Source organism: Phasianus colchicus, chromosome 1, assembly GCF_987193195.1.
Source record: "Phasianus colchicus chromosome 1, bPhaCol1.hap1.1, whole genome shotgun sequence".
Lineage (NCBI taxonomy): Eukaryota > Metazoa > Chordata > Aves > Galliformes > Phasianidae > Phasianus > Phasianus colchicus.
The window spans coordinates 168558657-168575894 of record NC_143436.1 but is presented as its reverse complement, the minus strand read 5'-3'; the positions used below and the strand labels follow the sequence as shown (position 1 = coordinate 168575894).

General features: G+C 44.2%; 1 protein-coding gene across 1 annotated transcript in view; it reads left to right on the top strand.

Annotated features, from left to right (window-relative positions):
• The window catches only part of TSC22D1 (TSC22 domain family member 1), a 119504-nt gene extending 102542 nt beyond the window's left edge, over nucleotides 1-16962 (top strand). Inside the window, exons 5-8 of the transcript XR_016461719.1 lie at nucleotides 2817-2965; nucleotides 3082-3360; nucleotides 12189-12529; nucleotides 13734-16962. The gene's annotated coding sequence lies outside the window, so the exon portion shown is untranslated. The remainder of the gene's footprint in view (nucleotides 1-2816; nucleotides 2966-3081; nucleotides 3361-12188; nucleotides 12530-13733) is intronic.
• The last annotated feature ends 276 nt before the right edge of the window (nucleotides 16963-17238 follow it).

Genomic DNA, 17238 nt, shown 5'->3' with positions numbered 1-17238 from the left:
GGTCCCTTCCAACCCAAAGCATTCTATGATTCTAAGCCTGAAAGAAAAAGGTGAAGTCTTGATTATATTGAAACTTAAGAGGTTTTTTATTTAAGTTTTCTCTCCTGCTTTCCTGCAGTTCCTGTCTGAGACTCAACACCAAGCCTTTAGGTTAATCTCTCCAAGTGCCAGAGCTCAGTTAATCACAGCCAAAGCTCATCAGGTTGACAACTGTCAAGGTGGACTGCAAGTCAGATTTTGATCTCTATTAGCTGATGTAGATGTGGAGTCAGTGGAGCTGTACTCAGTACGTAGTGGTTTAATTAAAACGAATCAAATCCTCCATGACTGGAAATCAGTAAAGGGGGAAGTGTTAGGGAATTCCTTGCTATTGAGCTGCATAGAGATGTACACAGCAGCGGGATCCCCAGCTCCTTGTTGGGCTGATGAGGTCTGCACACGGACCAGGTCCCTGTGGCACCGCCGTGGGACAGTCCATACAACCTGAAACCATGCTTTGCATCGTCTCCCATTCCAAGTTAATAATAAACACAGCCCAGCGAAGTGATATACGGGACACATTTATTACCATGTCCTTTAAAAGTAATTTCCTTTCTGCTCTGTTTTCTCACAGGCAGTGTAATTACCGAGTTAAAGAGAACAGGGGGAAAAAAAAATAATCCAGATTTGATCCTTCCCAGATGAAATGACAGAAATTAATGAACCCGTGTATCCTCTTTAGAGATGTAAGGAGATATACCTTGGGGTTAACAGCTGCGTTTCAGCAAGTCTTCAAATGCACGGACGCAGCAAAATCAACTGCACAAAGGTGCGGTTTGGCGACAGGAGATTTGTGACTGATGATATCCAAAGCCACTGCCTTGTGCTTACATGGAAAGCAGGCATTGTGGCATATCCAGCCCTGCTTTGCTTAACAAACCCAGCCACCACCATTCCTCACATAACAGTGTACCCACGTTTCGTACAGAAATGTAAAGACAGAGTCACAATCCTGACAGTGCTGATGCTAGCTGCCCTTTAGCTTTACCCTAGCTAGGATTGCCCCGCTGCTGCCTTTATGAGTGTTATGCAGGGAAATGCCATGCGTTTTGTGTTGCAAGTCTGCATAACCCCATCTCCAGGGGGTCTGTTTAACAGAAAATCACCCCTGCTGCAAATCACTCATCAGCAGGTGCCTTAAACTGCATTAATAATCACAGAAGCCAGAAGGCTGAGAGAAGTGTAAGTGAGGGTGTGCAGGCGGAAAGCATGGGACCGTAGGATTTCTCCACACCAATGTACCCAGTGAGAAATAGTTTCCATGCGTGCTTTCAAACTCTTCTGCTTGGAAAGAAAGGACACAGCCTTAAGGCACGATCCTTACAATGGGCTCTGTGTAAGATGCTGCTTATACGCATTTGTCAAGCTGCGGCGAGTGCAGGACGGCATGGCAACGTGTCCTCATTCAGCAACGCTTCCCATGGGCAATGGGTCATGCTGGGAGCTGGGCAGGCCGCTGCTTGGTGCTGGCAGGGGAAGCAATCTAATGAGCACCCCGTGACTCTGAGAGCCCTGTTGTGTGACTCTTCTTGGCCTAACCAGGCTGGTCGTTCAGCCTGGTGCGCGGCTTCTGCTTTTCGCTGCGGTGGTGTTGTGAATGGGAATGTTTATTACAACTAAGGGGAGAGATGGGTGCCCTCGGGTTGGTGCTGCTGGGACATCCTCACTCTGCGGGTCGGGCATAAAGAAGTAATTAAGCTTTGTCCTTCCGATCAGGTCAGATTTCAGCTGGTGTAAATCAGCACGGCTCTGCTGGGGTCCATGGAACAAGCCTTGCCTGTGCCAGTGCGGGCGCTGGACCAGTGCCTCCCATTGTGCTCAGTCACAAACACCACTGAGTGCCATGAAATAAGAATGAAAGTTTAATAAAATCATATTTTGCATTGTCCTCAGTGCGGGCAGGCCATGGGGAATGGCACAGCAGCCACGTATTGCCTATGGCTCTGCCCCATGTTGTTTTCAAATCTCACTAGTGTGTACAGAAATTAATATTAATGTGGCTAGGTGATGAAAAGTATTATTCTCTGAGCTATTCATTATTTTAGCCTTATGGCTAAGCAATTCACTTAATTTAGCCTTATAGTTTTATCTTAATTTGCACATGGCACTTCCGACTGCCTCTCAAGCTGAGCTGTTCTCCGTTTGGCCTTCCTGGGAACCTGGGAGCTGCTGCCCTTCCTCTCCTCTGCTGTCCCCACTGGGTGCCTCCTCATCCACAATCGCTCTGAGCTAACGACTCATTACAATTTATGATAACTGTGTTCACTCGGCAAATTCAAGTCCACTCCTTTGCTTTTACAGTGTACACAACATTGATCCAGTGGAATATTTAGCGTGCAGATTGTTTTATGAAGCAATCCCTCAGGATTCTGTACTAGTCTGATCCTCTTTCCCCTAAATATATATATATATATTTTTTTTTTTCCTCTTTTTTTCCTGAGATCCAGTCATTTGCTGCTTGAAGTTTAGACTCCTGTCCCAAAATTGTAATTAAATGTTGCAAGTTCTATCGTCTCAAACTCAGATGGTTTGGTGCAGCTTGAGATATTATCTTAAAAAGAGTAACGGTAGATTTGATGTTTAATCATATTACACGTCTGATTTTTAACAGAAGCAATTTTGTGGTCCAACCAAATATTAGAGATGAAAAAAAAGCAAATTAAATTCTATTTCTTGAAAATGTAATAGCCTTTTCTCTTGCAATTAGTCACCTGTGTCTTCTTGGATTAGAGTTAATTGCTGAAAAAGATAAGCTGTTCTTGCTTTCACTGCTACAGATTGGACAATGCTGGGTCAGGAAGACACGGTGCGTGTTCGTTATCCTTAGAAAGACACATTCTCAAGTGAAAATTGACAGAACAATTTCAGCAGCCATAAAGCCTTTTCCTGAAGCTGAACAAAGGCCTGCAGATGCTGCTGCTGCAGAGTAAGTTTTTGCTATATTTTCTTTAAAGATGGATCAGCAGAATTGAGGGAGTGATGTTGTCTTGTGAATGCATTGGTGCTCAAATGCTCTAGCGGCTCTATTTATGTCCTTGACAGGCTTCAAGGTGGCTCACTCTGTATTTCCATGTACAAAACAAGCCTTGCTAGGCCAAGTGAATGACAACAGACATGCCTGGGACCTGCTAAGGGGCTGTCAGGCGTCTACAGTACTCAAGATCCCAGTCTGATTTATCCCAAGCTGGCAAGGACCTCCCAAACTAAGGGGTTTCCAAGCAGCTGTTGCTGGGACACAAGTTTTGCCCTCTGTATGGCAAAGAACACCTTCATAACTCAGATTGGAAAAACGTGAGGTCTTCTTGTTCCATGTTTTACAAGGTAAGAAGGGTATCTAGTGTTTGGGCCACTTAGTCTGAATTGCACAGATTATCCCTATCCCAGCAGGTGTGTGAAGATGAAGCATGAATCCCTTTGGCAAGATTAATGCCTGCACTTCAAGAGGTTACTCCCTGATCCTAAGGAGCCCAGTGTCTCTTTTTTTTCATGCAGGGAGAACGGGAGGTAAAAGAATTGTCAGAAAGGGAGCAGACGTGCCCACATCCCCCTCTCTGTTGACCCACGTGGAGCAGAGCTTTCACCCAGCTTTGTAAAACCTTTCCTGCCACAGGTGGACAGCACTTCCCGGGCATTTCTATGTGGATTATCACCCCAATGTGCTTGGTTTCCCTCCTGTCTTCATTTAAATCCCCCTTGAACACTCATTCCTTCCAAGAGGCCTATAAATGCTAACCTATGTCAAGATAATGTCATTATCACTACCATCTATGGAGTAACTCATCAAGTGCTGAAATAAATCACTTTCCCCGGGGATTACTGCCTAAAAGCCAAATGTAATCAGTAAAGCTTGGGTTTGACAAGGCTGTCTCAGATAGAATTCATTTACTAATGAGTTGCAGCCTGAAGTCCACATTGGTTATGTGGCTGTGGTTTTGACGAAACATTAGAGAGACCTTCTTCTGAGCATTTGTTGCTTGTTAGAAGTGCTGTTTGTCAGATCTCCTTCCCCCTTGATGGGAAAGTTTTTTTCCTCCTGTTCACCCAAAAGAACAATAGGGCTCTGAACACTGCACTGCTAAATACTGCTTCCTAAAATCATTGTTGGTCCTTTGGAATAACGTACTCCTCCTGCCTAAATCAACACACCAGCTCAACTATTGCTTGTCTGGGGAGGGACACTCCCTTCTGCAGTGCTTTTTATTTTTATAAAATAGTTTATCCTGACAACTGCTCAGAGAAAAATAAAGGTGCTCTCCTTTTACGAAGCCGTAAGGAGAAAACTTGAATCATCGATAAGGATGGTTCCTAAGCAACCAAATGCAGACTTCAACCATAATAACAGCACTTTGAAAGTAAATCACTTATTCTGGTACACGTGAAGCCCCACTCTCCAATTAATGGTGAATTTGTATCAGCTCCATTGTCTGGCAGACGCACATTAACAGCCCTGGAGTGATTCTAGAGCATCACTTTAAGCACAGAACAAAACTCAGATACATTTGGATCTCCCAAAGACTAACTGCTCAAAGTTTTGCAGAAAATGTCCAAAGGGATTTAAAGGAAAAGAACGTTTGTTACATTTGTCTACCCTACAGAATACCATAGTGAGTTGTGTCACCATTCAGGGAGAACTCCTAAAAGCTGTTTTAAGTTTTTAAATATTTTGCCTAAGTTTCCCAATAGAAAATTGGCTTAAATACCATTAAGTGGAGTGTTTATTATGGTGTGGCATTTTTCTGAAGAAAACTCACTCTTTGTAACAGAACCATATACTGCAGCATTGTTCTGCTGAAGTAGAAGCAAAGGTGAAAAAGAGTGAAAAGTCATGTTTTTGAATAAGGAATAAGTTAACCTGGGAAAAACACATTTCCCTGTCACAGCTCACTGCCCAAAGCCATCACTCCTCAGCTCTGCTCCTTGACATGAATCTTCTTTTCTCATCTGCTCCTCTCCTCCCATGTCATGTCTGAGAAAGGCTGAGCTGAGAGCTGCTCCAGGAGGAGATCCTGGAGGAGATTCTGTGTGTGACTGGGGATGGAGGCAGAAAAAGTTTTTCTTAGCTGGAGAAAGAGCTAAGGAGTTTTATGTGTTCTTTCTCGCACTCCTGCTGCACATTATTTGCAGAGAGGGATGGTTGGATTTGGGAAACTTGATGGGCCATGAACACGTTGGCTTGTATCAGAAACCAGCAGGAGCAGGGAGGTAACCGTCCCTTTGTACTCAGCACTGGTGAGGCTGCACCTGGAGTACTGTATTCAGTTTTGGGTCCCTCAGTACAAGAAAGACAAAAATCTGAAAGGGGGTTGTGGCAGGGTGGGGGTCGGCCTCTCCTCGCAGGTGACCATGATAGGATGAGAGGAAATGGCCTTAAGTTGTATCAGGGGAGGTTCAGGTTGGATATTAGGAAACATTTCTTCTCAGAATGAGTGGTGAGGCTGTGGCACAGGCTGCCCAGGGAGGTGGTGCAGTCACCGTCCCTGGAGATGCTCAAGAACTGTGTGGATGTGGCGCTGAGGTCAGTGGGCATGGTGGGATGGGCTGATGGTTGGACTGAATGATCTCAGTAGTCCTTTCCAACCTTAATGATTCTATGATTCTCTGGTTCTGTAAGAGAGAGGCAACATTGGAAAATGCCCTGCAGATGAGAGCATCCTCCAAGGCTGGTCATACTTCCTCATGCTTTGTGTGGAGAGGACACGGGATGCAGTGGACACGTCACTGAGAACTGGACTCTGCCACCACAGGGCATTGGAAATAGGGGATCAGGGCTGCAGGCAGCCCAGGAATTCTGCTCCCTCCCTTGTGTGCAGCACTCACAAGGTCATAGACACGCAGCCCACGTGGCAACAAGGATCAAGGCTTCAAAACACTGGAAGATGTTTGCTGGGAAACACACAGGCTCTGTGGCCACCCAGGAACTCCAGCAGCTTACAAAGAGCTTTTCATGCTGCAGTTTGGGGCCTTTTAAGTGATGTGCTAAGAACTCCCCGTAATTTCTCTCTGCCTAGCCGTGAAATAGGGGTGGAAATATTACAGCTGCCCTTTCTTTGTTAGACAGAGTCTGACACAGTGATAGTTCTGAACACCACCAAAATACAAATAATACCAAGTAAGACCAAGCTGGAGGAGTTGTGAAATATGAAGGATACAGCAAACAAGAGTGGAAATCTGGGTCTGGCAATGAAGGAAAGGAATGCCTGTCACTCAGCAAGTTTTAGGTGCAGACTCAGCTAACACAGCAATGACAAATACTCAAAAATGGATGATGGCATCACAGGCTCTGTCCATCCTTAAGGGTGCAATAGGTCCCTGAGCCCACAGGAAGGTGCTCAGTGGAGGAATCAGAGATTTGGTGGAAATGTCAGAAGAGGAGGAAGGCAGTGAGGACTCCTTTTACAGCAGAGTTGATGCCATCCTTAGCTGAACGTCCTTTAGTGCAAACTGAGTCAGAACAGATTTGGAGACTTGAAGAGAAGCCAGAGATTTCAAAAAGAGGATTTTGGATACCAGTATGTGTCTCTTCCTCTTAGATCTGTGCACTTCTCATACTGCCTGGATAAAGAGCATATTCTGAGTTACAGACCAAAGTGATTCATATGGGGACTTCCCGTCCTGAAAGAAAGGAGCCTGAGGAATGTTTGCATTTGTGTAGGGATTATTTCATGGCTGATTTCTCATGGCTGTATGAAGAAAGGAAGCTATTTAGTGTTGCCCATGAACATTAAGGTACAAAGGACACAGGCAAGCCCATTCAGATGCCACTCGTGAACTCAAGGGCAAGATATTCTTCAGATGAAACTCAAGAAAGAACTTGTAAGAGTGACTTTCCTATTACTTCTGCAGCTATATCTGGGCCATAAAATCCAGCCTGGAGGTGAGCTTTGGCCCTAGGCCATATCCTGTCCTGCTCTCTGCTGGAGAAACTCCTGAGGGTAGGAGTAGGTTAGAAATCAGTGACTACTGACTGTGCTGGGAGCAAGGAAGAGGACCAAAGGGGCTGCTCAGAAAATCCAATGGTATCCCTAGACTTATAGCAGAGGAGGGGCTGTAGGAGATGCTAGGGTGGGAGACTCTAGCATTGCAGACCCATCTCTGCCGTCCCAGACCAAACATGGTGATGCAAATCCATGCGAGGCGTGGCTGCTATTTGCCTATTCCTTGTCTGCTGTGAAGGTGTCCTCATGGCACAGGACCAAAAACAAATAGCATCTGGGCTGTGGAGAGGCCACAAGGAGAGGAAAGCTCTCACTCCTACACCCCCATCACTGTCGTTCGTGTTATTAATGACCTGCAAATAGAGAATTCAAAAGTGCAGACATAAGAGATCTCTGGGGTGTCCACAGCTCTTGCACAAGCAGAGTTAAAAAGCCCAGAACATCTTTCTTGGGGCAGCTTCAGAGGTTTCTTTCTTAAAAAAAAAATCTATGTCAGCTTCTCAGCTGTACTTGCATATGTAGTACATATGGAGGGGGAAAAAAAAGAAATGTCTGGCGCCAAATGGGGCCTGCTGCAGTTTTTAACAGTCCTCTCCACTTACTATTAAAATGCAGCTTTGCCCAGTGAAAATGCTGCTTTATTGCTGCAAAAATACTTACCAACGGCACAGCCCTTGGAGCACAGCCCTCATGTCAGCAGGGAAATACACCACAAAGCAGACAGATTTGTGCTGTCCCTGCATCCCAGAGGCACTGAGTCCCACTTTGCAGCCTGGTAGCATACTGGCAATGGATGGGCTTAGGCTGTTTTAGGAGAAAGTTATGGGCTGCAAGGTGTGCATGCTGAGGTTTTCCTGATCTAAGTGGCTGGAGAATGCTCAAATCTTGGGGCTGGATGATCCTCCCCATGGCCTGTTTGCTGCGTGAATTACATTTTAAAAGCAATCTGGGAGAACGATGCTCACTGCTTGATCATCCCTGCTGCCCAGGAAGGGTGCCGGTGTCACTTTTGGTGCTCAGGTGGGCACTGCAGTAGGGAGCTGCTCTGCATCCCCCACGTCCCACCCAGTGGGGTGTCCCCATTTACAAAGATGCCATCTGCTCCCCCTCCCTCTCTGCTGCCTGGAGGTCTCATCCCTCTTCAACACTAGCAGTGGGAGTGGGAAGTGGCCGGCAGCTCCTTTGAAGCCTCCTGCCCCATCTGCCCGCCAGCTGCCCTCCCACCAAGCAGTGGTGGTGAGAGGCACAGCAGGGCGATGCTGCAGTCCAGCAGCACTGAGATGGGGTTTGCCAAGTGGCCGCTTGGGCCTTCATCCCTGCTCCCACTGTGGCCGGTAGAGAGCCAAATCTTTGTGTCAACTACAGCAAATGGCAGACGGGTGGGATGCTTCAACTATTGCACAGAGGATGTCTGGCTTGGAGGTGCACCAGGGCAGTGCTGGTTACAGCGTCAACCTGCGTTGTGTTAGAGGGGTGACCAGCAGCAGGGGTGACTGGTGGTGAGCAGTGGGGTTGCTCCCATCAGCCATATGCATCTCACCTCCCTGACGGCATCCTCAGTGCATTCCCTCCTGAAACACAACAGGAGGCTGTGAGGTGCCTCATTATCAAAGCTCAACCTTCTGGCTGCACCGCATCTGTGACCAATACCCATTTTAAGGCATCCTTCATGGCCCTACAGAGTTTTCTTCACCGAACAGGATGCAAAGTAGACGGGAAACAGTGCACTATTTTTTCTTTTACCACTTGCTTGACTTCTGTGTTGTTTCAGCACGCATATTTTTTGCATTTTAAATGTACACAATGAAGCTTTTGCCATAGTGCCATGACGGTGTTGTACTCGTCTTTTCCTGTAGCAAGCCTTTGGTGAAGAGCTGAACTTTTTAATGGTCACAGTCAGCTAACGTACTTTTTTCTGAAGTTGTTTCAAAAATGGAAAATGAAATTAGAAGTCAGATTTAACTGGGGAAGCACTAATTGCAAAGCACCAAGTAAAAATAGGGAAAGAAAATAACGAGTTTCAGGAAAACTTTTTATTTTCTTGCCAGAGTTACCAAGCTTTCAGAGCATTTTGCCCATGCTCAGAGCTCCCTTTCTGGAGAGCAGAAAAGGATCCACTCTTTTTGGAACAGTCCCTGGGAAACTGTGAGAAATCATATATTTGGTCACCCGGGGCACACTGAGATTTCTGTGGCAACCGCAGGCAGAGGAAGAGGTGAAAAACAAGGAGTTGGAATGGAAGGGAGTGACTGACTGCTCTCAGGGTATCAGAAAGTAACACAGGTGTTAAAGTGCCCACCAGCGCCAACCCAAACAAAGGGTGGTCTGGTCTTAATTTTCCTTAGAGTTCCAAGGGTGTCGTTTCTAGCTATAAGATGATTTCTTTCCATAAAATTTAGCTTAGGAATTGAGATGATGGTGAATTTTTCAGCTGAAAAATTAACAAGTCCAGGGATTTCTGGGCTCACACACTTGGCAAATGAGGTCGGTTTTAATGGCATTAGCACTGAGTGGACAAATGGGACTAATTTGCAGTATAGTGGATTCCAGATATGTAAAAAAAACTTGCTGGTGATAAAGATTTATGAATTCTGTGTTCATGCTGATGAAGTGCCTGGTTGTTGCTACTTATAATTTAATATTAGTTCCTCTTGCATATAACTTTTTTTTTTTTTTTTTTTTTCATCCCATAGCCTTTTTAGAGGCAGGAAAAGAAGGGGAAGAGAGCAAAGGGATTTAAAGAATGCTGTGGGGTCAGGCTCTGCTTGTGCTAAAGAAATAACAAATTGTTTGAGGTCACAGACGTTGTTAAATCATGCTCAAGATGTCCAGTACTTCTGTCCCAGCTCATATCATCAAGCAGATGCTGGGTTGTTTATTAAAGGCTCAGATAAAGCTGAGCTCACACAGGGGGACTGCTACCAGTCAACAAAGCTTGCCTGTCTCCAGAAATTCTCTGGGTAAGATTTGGCAAGTTCTTAGCTCCTCCAAACACAATTCCATCATCAGCCTATACCAGGGAATGGCAATGGCTGCCCATTGCTTCAAGCAGCATCTTGGAGCCAAGTACCCCTCTGGGTCACTCTGCCTCCAGAAACCTCTTGCCATGTTGGAGAACAAGTTGTTTAGGAGGAAATTCTGTGGCTCTTGAAATATCCTGACCTTGAATGAGGCCTTGTTCATGCACCAGTGACTCTGGGTTTCTTATCTGACTATTTTTTTTTTTGGTAGTAACTTTTGGTATCCAGAACGAGGTAGCTGTTCCAAATTGACAACATTTCTTTAGGCTTATCAAAATACACTGGGAGGAAAGGCAAGCAGGAAATGTCAGAGGGAAGATTGACTGGGCAAGTAGATTCTTTTGCTTGATGTAATATTCCCTTTGAAATGTAGGTTTGCAATTTCATCTTGTACCATAAGCTGTAGATAGCTTATGTGCCCCCTGAAGGCTACTTTACTCATGTAAATCTGTGTTACATGCCCTGTGTTCAGTCTTTAACCATTTGTCCTCTTTTCCTTGCTTTTCTTCACACACGTTTTTACACACAGAGATTTTTGGCATAGTTTTCTTGAGATTTTACATAAAAATATTTAAGGACTATGGCAGTTGTTCAAACTCTAACCCCAAAGCCATGAATGTCCCTGTTCATTGCAGAGGAGCTGGACTAGATGCTTAGAGAGGTTCCTTCCAACTCTAAGGATTCTATGATTCTATGATTCCACGATTCCAATGTAGACTTATCCATTACCTCTAAGGGAAGGTGATTTCTTTAAAATCTGAAAAATCCTTATGTAGCATCGGGTGAAATAAAGTCCAGGAGAGAATAAGCTGGCAAAGCAGGCAGAGACAAGGGTGAAAACTGACATCCAGTGCCTTTTTCCATTCACCTGTAGGCACCTTCCACCGCCACATTTGCTTCACGACTCTGCCATCTGATGAGATAGTTTGAAGGATTTATCCTGGTAGGCTTAGTTAAATGTTTTGAGGCTACATTCTGGATCTATGACTGCAGTTAGCCTGTACCTTCAGCATCAAATGTAAACACGCTGTTGACAAATTTCCCTGGTCTTTCAAAATTGAGCACCTGCAGAGATTAGTTCACATGTTAGATGGGGTGTATCTCTACCTTTTCAAAACAGACTTAGGCCAGATTTGTGAAATAGTTGTTCTTATAACAGCAGTATTTGTTGAAATAAGGAAATTCAAGAAACCATGTAGTGCAGAATGATCTCCAACTCACCATCCCAAGAGGAGCTAGATGGAGAACACATTTCTGCACTTTACTTAGCGAGAAAGATATGAAGTCACTTTAGAAAAGCACCTTCAAATCAGATTGTAAAGGTGTTCTATACCTGTGAAGGTAGAGGTGGGTGCCCAGTGAGACTGTCAGATTCCAACAGGTGATGCATTTCCATTAAAATCAATAGCAGCTGGCAATACAGTGCTTCTGCAAAGTCTGCTAAGCAGAAACTTCTTTCCCAAGCTGGCCCTTAAATGCTCAAGAATCTAAATCTCCCTGAAAATCCCATTCCTAAGAAGCTAAGTTGCTTTTCAAAATGGTATTTGAGAGCCTAAGTCATTTTCCATAATGCCTTTTTGAAAAATGTTACAGTAGATCCTCTTAGATGCTGCACGTGGCCAAAAAGTGTTGGGGAGGGGTTTGACATCAAATGAAATTTGATTATAGATTTGTTAAGAATGTTCTAAGGCAGATCAAGTGCAAAGAATAATTTTGTTTAGCTTGAAGTATCTGGTAAACATAAAGAGAAAAAGGGCTGTGTGGTTGGACAGGTCTTATCTCAGTATCTTTATTTACATTTTCAAAGAACACTGACGCAATAGAGCTACCAAAAGAACTACTTTCCATCAGCCTGAGAACAGAAACAAATTAGTCTTTAATAGTGTTGTGTGAAAACTATGGCAAATGTTATGTAAAACTGTGCAAACAGAATGTTTGTGTTCTGGTTCCAGGTCATTTAGTGGGCAAAAAAAGGAGACATTTTGTGTGAAATAGTCATGAAATGGCTTGTTGTTATATAAGGATAGGAACTGCTAGATCAGACTAATGGTGACATGCCCAGAACCAGATGCTTAAAAGGAAAATGCAAAACATCCTGGCGTGGATAATTACGAAATAGTCTGACCACGGGAGAAATTTCTGCATAAACGACTTTAGTCCTAAAACGCTAAATATTTATATTTCTTCCAAAAAGGCTTCAGTGCTATTTCCCATGGACACGGGACTTATGCAACCAGTGTACTGCCTGGCCATGCAGATCTCTGACTCCCTCCCTCTCTGTCCACCCTCCTGCCTCCAGCAATCCCTGAACACATCTGATCTCTGCCACCAGGAGCACAGGTCTCACAAACATCCTACGGCTTTCACGAGTGCAAGCTGCTTGGTGAGGAGAGGCAGCTAGTTGTGCCAGCCCAGGGTGAGCTTACACCTCATCAGAAACCAGAGAAACCACATGGGAGGTGATCTCACAAATGCTCCAGCTGTGGGAAAAGATTAAGCTGTGGCTTCTCCATCAACGTGAGATGCAAATCCCAGGTGATCAGTCACTTATGGCACTACCTCTTTTTCTTATGGACTTTGGATATCCTTAAGATCCGATGTAAATGCTTAATACTTTGTGACCGAGCATATTATTGGCTTTAATAGCATCCGAAGGCAACGAGCACTAAGCTAGAAGTTGAATAATGTGCAGATAGGACATTTCCTTCTGGTACCTCTAATCTACAGATTTCATTGCATCTTTTCCCATAAAACAGCTGGGCTTAATTAGCGCATGATGCTCTTTATGGGCCAGCAGGCTAATTCGTAAATTAATTAAAAATAAGTCGAAGGCAGTCTCTCTCCCTTGGGAACACTAGAATTAATTGTTTCAAGGTGTTGAAACCTTACCCTTTTTTGCCATGCTGGGCTATTTGATTTTTCTATGGAGTTAAAACCATCTTAGAATACACATACTGTCCTTCTTCTCAGACCAAGGTGTTCTTTTCATACTGAACTTCTACACTCAGGACAGATGTATTGAGTGTCTTCAAAGCTTGGCCATCTTCTCAAGGACCTGGACCATCAATGAGCCACCCTGTACCAATCTATTCCCCTTGAACTGCCAAACTTCGCATCTTCCACCACTTCCTCATAACCTTCACAGCAGCCTGAGTTATGGAAAGCCACATTGAAGGAGATTCATGGCAGAGTCCTTGCCATAGTGGCTGCATGGGATAGCATTTAGATATTGTAACAAAAGTTGTGATTGGAAATTCTAAGGTGGAAAGGTCAGTCTCCTAAAACAGGAGATATATATATGTTTCCCACAAAATTCAGCTTCTGGTCTGACGTTGCTAATGGGGAAATGTATTTGTAGATATTTTGGCAACTTCTCAAAGTTGCCTCATTTCAATTGCAAATATCTCTCTTTACTTTTCATTGACACTCGTGCAAGGAAAGTATTGTTTCTAGGAGCAGCATTGGGAAGGCACTTGGATACACCCAGCTGTGGGTTGCTTGCTCCTAATATAAAGTAAGTAAAATAAAATTGGTGAAGGCCAAATGATTTATAAGTTGAATCAACCTGACAAGGACAGATAGGGCTGGCAAAAAAAATGTTATGTCTTAGACATTACAGACCTTACCTGCTTAACTCCAAACCTCAAATACGTAGAAAAACAGAGTGGTGGAGTCTGTTCATGCAAGATATTATTTGAACTAATTCAGACATTTATGCTGTGTTCATTTCTCCCCTCAGGGACCTGAGCTTCATTTTCATTCAGGTTCCTGGAGAGGTGGCCATTATTTGCACTGAAGAAGAAGCAATAGAAGGACTCAGAAGACTGGTAGCCTGGAAGAAGAGGAGCAGGAAGACTTTGCATGTCCAGTGAACTGGAGACCCTACAAGTCTAAGGGACAGAGACCTGGCAAGTCCAAAGGGACTGGAAGCCATTCTTACTGATTTCTTGCTGAAATGTGGCTCTGGAGAGTTTTGTAAAGCTGGAGAGCATTATGTGTTTTTGACTGCACCTCTAACATCTTGCTTCCCTGAGCTGCCATATCAGCACATTATTTTCTATACCTTTTCCTTGCACTTTAGACATTTATTTTGTGTTCCAATCTCCTCCTCCATGTCTACAACACATCCTTAGCCCTCATTTCCACACTCCCACATAATCTACTGGAAGGGTGATTTTTTTGGCATTTGCGAGTGGTGTTAACAAGGATCAGATGCTGCCATTGTTTATGAAAGAACTAGGTTTCCTTTACCAGCTGTGGCACGCACCAGTGAAAAAAAAAAATCCAGCAGTGCGGACTTTACAGTGGAGTTCTTGTATTTAGCAGGTGAAAAGTCAGTACTCTACCTGTAATGAGATTCGGTCATGGAAAACCCCTTGAAGTTGTTTTTAGCAACGAGGCATTAGTCACCCTTGGACAGCTGCTGGCCACTCGACGCTTCTGGCTCGCACCGCGCCGCGTGCAAGGGCTGTTTTGAAGGCTGCTCAGTGTTAACAGTGACTCTTGCTACGCCTCAGGTGTTGAGTTTAAGCACATGGTTCCTGGTTATTTTAGGAAAACATGAGCTCATGTTCCAAGCAGCCTTCCCTCCTGTGAGAAGTTCATTGCAGCCCGTCTCTGTGCGTGGGACTGGGGATGATAATACGCCCGTGTCTTTGGGGAACTAGTGTGCCCAATTGGATTGTCTTCCAATTTTAGGGATATGGGATAGTGAGATGATGAAATGGTGAGATGATGCAGCGCCATGATGAGGCTGTGCTGGGGAGCACCTCCAAAAGTGTCACCAGAAGCCTGATGGCCACCCAAAGTATTTTGCTGCACCCAGTGCCCTTGTGGGTGATGACCTGCCCACAGCTGAGGGTGTGTTTGGAGAATATGAAGAGGTTGGTCAGGGAAATGCAAGTGCAAGGGCTGAGGAAAAGGTGCTTTCTGTGTCAGACATAGATTAGGCAAAGAGAAGACAGCGGAGAGGTGAGATCATGGAGCAAGGTCTGAGGAGTGGAATCTATTAGAGCATCAAAAGTGCTGGATTAAGTCATACCATGTGAAGGCAGCTCCTAAAGAAAGGGAAAATACAGGTGATGAAGGAAGAAGTCAGTTTAATAGACCTGAAATCCGGCTTGCCTGCAGAAATGTGGGCTTGGAGCCTTAGGGAAGAAAAGAAGAAGCTGCTGCCCAGTGGATGCTTACCCATTTCCTTCACCCCTTGGCTTCCCCCAGTCTCCAGCACTGGCTAAGCAGGAAGGAACTTCTGCTCAAGGAGAGTGCTGGATTTTCTGGCTAGTGGAAAAGGGCAGGAAAGGTACAGTGAGGACAGTTCTTGCACAAGATACAGAGAGTGGGGATCCATGTTGATGTGTGACAGGAATTAGTGAAGGGGAACCACAAAGAATGGTCAGCAAGGGTCCTTTCTCTGGGACCAGCCAACGCTTTCCTCTCTCTGCAGCTCAGGCAGAGTTTGCAGAGAAGAAAGTCTGATAATACATTGTCCCCACATTATAAGCAAATATCTTGAAATAATACATACAGCTTTTGCTGATGCCTTTATCATAGAGCAGTCTAAGAGTATACGTAGCTTGGATCTGACAAGCAGATCTGAGAAAACTTTTTATGATAGAGAGTACATTTAAATGTAGCTCTGGAGACGACAAGGAGAATTTGAAATTCAATTTCTTCTATAGATATGACAAGAAAAAAAAAGATCAAATGTGAAAGTGTTAGAAAAGATACAGAATTTCATTTAGACATCTTGTGTTGAAGCATCGTGATGTCTTCCTTTGATAACCTTCAGGGCCACAATACTCTTCATTTAAGACACCTAGAAAAAATAAGACATGAAAAGAGCAGAAACCAGGCAGAACAGAGTCTTGTCTGATACAAGGCTTCTTGAGGGAGGAAGAGTGGCTGTTTCAGCTGTTGAATTATTCCTTCAGTTTTACTGCTCAGGTTCTCCTGAGTCGCCCCAACTGGTGTCTAAATCTAACCAAGGGATTCTCTCGGTGCAGGGAAACCCCTGTGCGGGTTGTTTAAGTGAGGCTATGGTTGTATTTAGACCAGGAATGGTTCTCTGTATAGGGCTGGAAGCACGTGGAAAGGCACAATGCGACTGAGAAGTTCCCTCCTCTGTTTCCATTTTGTGGCTTCTGCAATAATCTGTCAAAGGAACCTTATAAACCCCTAAGTAGTGGGTTTTTTTAAAAAAACATGGCTGTTATGGTAATGGTTTAATGCTGCCTCCTTTGTTATGTGTTAATGGTGCCTTCCTCTTAAGTCTACTAATAAAAGAAACTTAAACCTCAATGTGAAAGTCCTTGTAAAGTTACAAATCAAACACATTTGTGCTGTTTTCCCTGATAGGCAAGACACTGGCATGCCTCTGTATGGGGTTTAACATCAGGCCTTAACCGGGGAGCTGCACGCTCACTGCTGTGCATTTGGGGTCACCTGTTCCACATATGGGGCAGAGCTGTAAAGGAGTGTTTTATGCAGTGAAAAGTCTCTTAAACTAGGTGAAAAAGGGAGGAAAGGCGAGGGATGGGGAAAGTTTAGACAAATGAGGAATAGTAGAGATGAATCCGGATAGAGTGATTCATCATCTCTATCACACTTTGATGATCTCCTTAGTAGAACTTTTGAATCAGACTGTGGAACACATTCACAGAGAAGTTTTTTCCTTGTAAGTGAATTCTCCAGACTTATTTGTGGGTCTATGGAAAACTCTCAGTTACACTCTAATTCTATAGCTCTCCATAAATAAATTAGTAAAAGAGGGGTGTGAATAGTTTTCCAAAATTGGCCAGGGTTTCACCATACATACTGCACAGGGCAGCCCCTGTACTCAAAGCATTAGGCTGCTGCTATCTTCATAAGGAGGTGATGAGTGCATGAAGATAACTTCAGAATCTGAGCACTTCTGGAGAAAGAAATCAGTGCTTTGGACGACATCTTCAGAGGGCTCCCAGCTTTATATCCTATGGTATTTATGAGCAGTTACTCATTAGGGAAGTAAATGAAAGAAAAATATAAAGGAGTGGGAAGTGTGGACTGATTTCTGGAGAGAAGTGCAGTGGAAAGGACAGGAAGGCTGGATTTAGACAGACCTAGAAAAAATATAAAAATTAAGACTCACACCTTTCCTATTGCCAAAACACTGTACTTTTATATATAGAGAGAATGAGGGTCCCTGTAACCTCACTGAGTCATGAAGAGGTGATGGTTTGACTCACCTAACCTTGTTTTTATTT